We start from the raw sequence: 6,000 nt of genomic DNA, 5'->3' as shown, positions 1-6,000 counted from the left end.
CTTTTTTCAGACCCTGACCTGTTGAAGGAATTAGGTCAGTTGTTATGATGTTACACATTCTGGATTTCTCCAACTTTTTTGGCCTCTGTCCCTAGTTCCTGGGAGATGGCATTTAAACTCTTAAAATATCCTGAATTATAGAAGCTCTTTGTTATTCACGGTGGGCCACTCACACTGTATCTGACAGACTGTCTCTGACAGAGACACATCATGGGCCTCTAGATAAGTTATGCTAGTGAGATTACTTCAGATAGGTGCTGGTTACACCAGACAGATCAATCATGTGATTTGAAGTTTAGGACTCTGAGCCAAATAACATCAGCCTGTGTAGAGGATGGGGGCTAGAGATTAGTTACACGTCAGTTCTTCAATCAGTCACACCTATGTAATAAAGCCCCAATAACATCTATGAACACAAGCTTGGATAGACTTCTTTGGTTGGCAACTATATCTCATACAGCTGTGTGCTGGGAGGGTAATGTGTCCTGATTCCAAGAGAAAGAACCATGGAATTTTCTATCTGGAACCCTCCCAGACCTTGCCCTATGCATTTTCTACCTTTGGTTGGTTTTGATTTGTATCCTTTTGTTATAATAAAGCTGTAATTAATAAACATAATTTTCCTGGGTTCTGTGAGTTGTTTCAGTAAATTATTAAACCTGAGAGGTTAGTGATCAGAAGTGGTCAGCTGGTCAGAAGTGAGGGTGGCATGGAAACCCTTGAACTTGCAGTTTGGAATGAAAAAAGTCTTATGAGGACTGTGCACTTAATCTGTGAAGTTTGACCTAACACTGGGTAATTAGTTTCAGAAGTAATTACACCACTTAATAACATGGGCTAATACCTTTATGAACCTCAGGGCAGAAAGTATTTTGTTTAGAGACAGGGTCTCATTCTGTTGCCTACATTGGAGTGCACTGGTGAAATCATCATAGCTCACTGTAACTTTAAACTCCTGGGCTCAAGTAATCCTCCTGCTTCAACCTCTTGAGTAGCTAGGACTACAGGCATGTACCACCATGCCTGGATAATTTTTTAATGTAATTTTTTTGTAGAAATGGGGTCTTCCTATGTGGCAGAAGCTGGTCTCTAACTCTTAGCCTCAAGCAACCCTAATCCTTCCACCTCAGCCTTCCAAAGTGCAGAGGATTACAGGCATGACCACCTTACTTGACCAAAGTTTTCTTAATATGTGCATACCTGGGAGATATTGCAGGTTTGGGTCCAGACCACTGCAATAAAATGAATATCTCAATAAAGTGAGTCACATGATTTTTTGGTTTCTTAGTGCACATAAAAGTTATGTTTATACTATACTGTAAACATACCACTTACCTGTGTAATAGCATTTTGTCTAAAAAAAAAAAGCAATGTACGGCCAAGCACGGTGGCTCACGCCTGTAATCCCAGCACTTTGGGAGGCTGAGATGGGCGGATCATGAAGTCAGGAGATCGAGACCATTCTGGCTAACACGGTGAAAGCCCGTCTCTACTAAAAGTACAAAAAAATTATCCAGGCATGGTGGCAGGCGCCTGTAGCCCCAGCTACTTGGGAGGCTGAGGCAGGAGAATGGCGTGAACTCAGGAGGCAGAGCTTGCAGTGAGCCAAGATCGCGCCACTGCACTCCAGCCTGGGCGACAGAGTGAGACTCTGTCTCAAAAAAAAAAAAAAAAAAAAAAGGAAAAAAGAAAAAAAAGCGATGTACATACCTTAATTTAAAATACTTTGTTGATAAAAAAAAAAATGCTAACAATCATTTGAGCCTTCTGTGAGCTGTGTAATTTTTCTGGGAGAGGGTCTTATCTTGATGTGTATGGCTGCTGACTGATCAGGGTGGTAGTTGCTGAAAGCTGGGGTGGCTGTGGAAATTTCTTAAAATAAGACAACAATGAAGTTTGCCCTGGTGATTGACTCTTCCTTTCATGAAAGATTTCTCTGTAGCATGTGATGGTGTTTGATCGCATTTTACCCACAGTAGAATATCTCTCAAAATTGGAGTCAGTCTTCTCGAACCCTGCCACCGCTTTATCGACTAGGTTTACATCATATTCTAAATCCTTTGTTGTCATGTCAACAGTGCTCACAGCATCCTCACTAAAAGTAGATTCCATTTCATGAAACCACTTTCTTTGTTCATCCTTAAGAAATAACTCCTTATTCTTTCAAGTTTTATCATGAAATTGTAGCCATTTCATCACATCTTCATGCTCCACTTCAAATTATACTTTTCTTGATATTTGTAATACATTTGCACCACCTGAGTGCTGCTGTCCATTTCAGAGTCTACTTCCCGGGGAATGCAACCTGTAACAATGCTTCTCTTTGGGCAAAAGGTTCCTTTTTCTAAAGGCTGCTAATCTTTGACACATCACCCAGTCAGTGCATATTTCTCTTGGTACCATGCTTAGTTAAGCTATACTTTTTTCATGTATTCTGGATTGAGAAATTGCATTTTCCACTTCTATCATATAACTGGGTATTTGTTAACTCGATTTCCCCTATTAGTAGTAATATTATTAGTATTAATATTTTTAAATTATAAAATGATAATCTACTATTTTCTTCTAAATTACTATAACGCAAGATACAGCTAACATCTCCTTCGACCACCACAGCTGCCCAGTACTCTTCATTCCCTGTCTTTAAGGTAGAGACTATTATCAGTTTAGTATCTATTCTTATGGACTCTTTTTTGTTTATTTTATTTTTATTTATTTATTACTATTCTGGACTCGTTTATATGCATTTAAATGTGTAGAATGTGTATCCTTGTAAGACTTAAAGAACATCATTCACCTTATATGCTACATAATGTTTTGCAAATGTGTTTATACAGTTTATGATGAAAGACATTGAAATTGTTTTCAATTTTTCCACTATTACAAAAAAGCTGCAATAAATGTCTCACTCATGCCCTCCTATGAGGTGTGAGCATTCTCCATGGGAGGCACAGAAAAAATGCAATTGCTAGGTCATGTGGTAAGCATATTTAAACTTTTAATAGCTACTGCTAATTAATTCCTCAAAGCAACTGCACTAGTTTCCACTCCCACAAACAGTTTATGAGAGTAGCAGATTCACCACATTTTCTTGAAAAAATTTAGACAATCTGGCAGGGCGCAGTGGCTCACACCTGTAATTCCAGCACTTTGGGAAGCCGAGGTGGGCAGATCACCTGCAGTCAGGAGTTTGAGACCAGCCTGGCCAACATGGTGAAACCCCATCTCTACTAAAAATAATTTTAAAAAAATACCCAGGTGTGGTGGTGCATGACTGTAATCCCAGCTACTTGGGAAGCTGAGACATGAGAATCACTTGTACCTGGGAGGCAGAGTTTGCAGTGAGCCGAGACCATGCCACTGCACTCTCCAGCCTGGGCCCATACAGAGTGAGACTCTGTCTCAAAAAAAAAAAAAAAAAAAAAAAAAAAGAAAGAAAGAAAGAAAGGAAAAGAAAAGAAAAAACTTTGACAACCTTAAGGGATAAAGAATAGATCCTGGTTGTAGTTTTGACTTCCTAGTTACTAACATGGGTTGTGGTATCCTTTACATATTTTCATTGTCGATTTGAACTTTTATTTAATGACTTGCCGCTGTTCATTATGATTTTTTTTCTATTATGGATTATATATATATATATATATATTTTTTTTTTTTGCAATATGTGTTGTTGGAGTTTCCTCTCTCTGATTTCTAATCCTTTGGTTTTGTTCACACAGTGAAATATTATTTATCTCACATATCACTGATAGGGATATTCAGCTGTGTGGGCACTTTTGTTGTTTCCAAGGAGGTAAAATCTCACCATAGCCATAGCTGCAGTATCACATAAAGGGTCTGAACACACACGTGTATGGATTCTAATGTTAAGACTCTTGCTACTCTTCAGACCCTTAGATCCCTGTGTTGGGTTGGCTGTTATTAACTTGGCATCACCAACAACCCCTTCTTAACAACTTGTCCATATTGAAGAAGAAAAGCAAGCATCTACCCATTTTCCAGGATCTCCCTCCCAAGATGGTTTTACATTACAGACAACAATGGAGGAGACTGTTATATAATATTTAGCATGTGGAAGACAATGAGAAGAAAAGACCCAACTTAAAATGGGCAAAGAATTTCAATAGGTAGTCCTCCAAAGAAGTGTCCAGTACACACAAATGGCTAATGTAGAGTCCTCCAGTTACTGTCTTTTTCTGTGTCCTGATCAAAAATCACAGTGCTTTGACCACTCTGTGACCCAAACAGCTGCACATTTTTCCAGCAGGCTTGAACCCAAACCGGGGCCTTAAACATTCCCAGACATTGACAAAGACTTTATCTCTCCCCCATATTTGAAGGATAACTTTGCTAGATACAGTATTCTCGAACGATAGTTTTTTTTTTTTTTTTTTTCCCAGCACTTTGAAAATGTCTCTCCACTTCCTCCTGGCCTGTGTGACTTCTGTTAAGAAGTCTTTTGCCAGATGAATTAGAGCTTTTTTATATGTTATTTGCTTGTTTTTTTTCTTGCTGCTTTTAGAATTCTTTCTCCTTGACCTATGAGAGTTTATTATATGCCTTGGGGTAGTCTTAGTTGGGTCAAATCTGTTTGCTGTTCTATTACTCCCCTATACCTGCATATTCATCTCTTTCTTAAATTTTGGAAAGTTTTCTTTTATTTTGTTGAATACACTTTCTATTCCTTGCTCTTGCTCAACTCCCTCCTGAACATCGATAATTCTTAGTTTTGGTCATTTGAGGTATTTTCTGTATCTTTCAGGAAATGTTTGCTCTTTTTCTTTCTTTCTTCTCTTCTGACTGTGTATTTACAAATAGCCTGTATTTGAGCTCACTGATTCTTTCTTCTGCTTGATACATTCTGCTACTGAGAGCCTCTAATGCATGTTTCAGTTCAGCAAACATATTTCTCAGTTCCAAGATTTCTGTTTGATCTTAAAATATTACTTTATTCTCTGTTCAGGTTCTCTGATATACTTCTGAATTGCTTTTCTGTGCTATCTTGGAGATCACTGAGTTTCCTTAAAACAGCTCTTCTGAAGTCTTGGTCAGAGAGTTCACATATTGTCCTCCTGTTAGGATCCGTCACTGGTTCCTTGCTTTGTCCATTTGTGGGACACCATGGCTCCCTGTTTGCTGTTGTTGCTTGTGAATGTGTGTCTGTCTTTGCATCGAATGATTATATATTCCAGTCTTCTCTGTCTGGCTGGTTTTGTTTTTTATTGGATATGGCTCCCTAGAGATTCTTTTTATTTTACCTGTTGATTTTCTTCTTTCCTGCTGGGTTACTGACTTATTTTTGGTACTAGATGCCATATTAACTCCAGGCTTGCCTCAGTTCTAGTAATCACAGTGCCACTCATCCCAAAAGGGGTAGGTCCCACAGAGGATATCCTAGTTGTAAGAAAGCTGGCTAGTGGTTCATGATTGGGGACCTACAGTGTAGTGATGCTGAACAGCCACTCTGATTGTTGTCTCCTTTGGCTGAGTTGCAGAACAGAGTTTCCATGACGGGGGCAGTATTCCCACCTCCCTCCTTTGTCTCTGGCTGTCCTCAGGGATATTTCTCTCTTCAGTTACTCCTGATGCTCTCTGTAGGTTGAGTCAGAGACCAGTCTCCTGCCAGGGAACCCAAGATGGTGAGGAGGCTGGTTGTCCACCTTAACATTTTCCAGTGTAGAAACTGTGAGATGGGGAAAATTTTCCACAGTCTTGGTGCCAGGCAGATTAGGGGGAAGGGCATGTGGATAGGAAAGTCCAATTCTCTTACCATCTGCTCAGTTTTTTTCACTTATTTGTATCCTCAGGAACTGTCTCCTTCTATTTGAGTTCTGGGATATTGCTGGTGATAATCTTGGAGCTGTATATTTGTCTTTAGTTTTCTATTGAAAGGAGTGAAGCCAGCTTGCTTCTACATTGCTATGTTTGGAACCAGAATTTAATCTCTACTACTGACTTATGAGTTGTACTTTAAAAAATTCTTAAATGGTTACTCTAGGG

Source organism: Rhinopithecus bieti, unplaced genomic scaffold (genome assembly GCF_001698545.2).
Source record: "Rhinopithecus bieti isolate Rb0 unplaced genomic scaffold, ASM169854v2 scaffold_15643, whole genome shotgun sequence".
NCBI classification, from domain to species: Eukaryota; Metazoa; Chordata; class Mammalia; order Primates; family Cercopithecidae; genus Rhinopithecus; species Rhinopithecus bieti.
The sequence above is the reverse complement of the archived record's forward strand: the minus strand, read 5'-3'. Positions refer to the sequence as shown.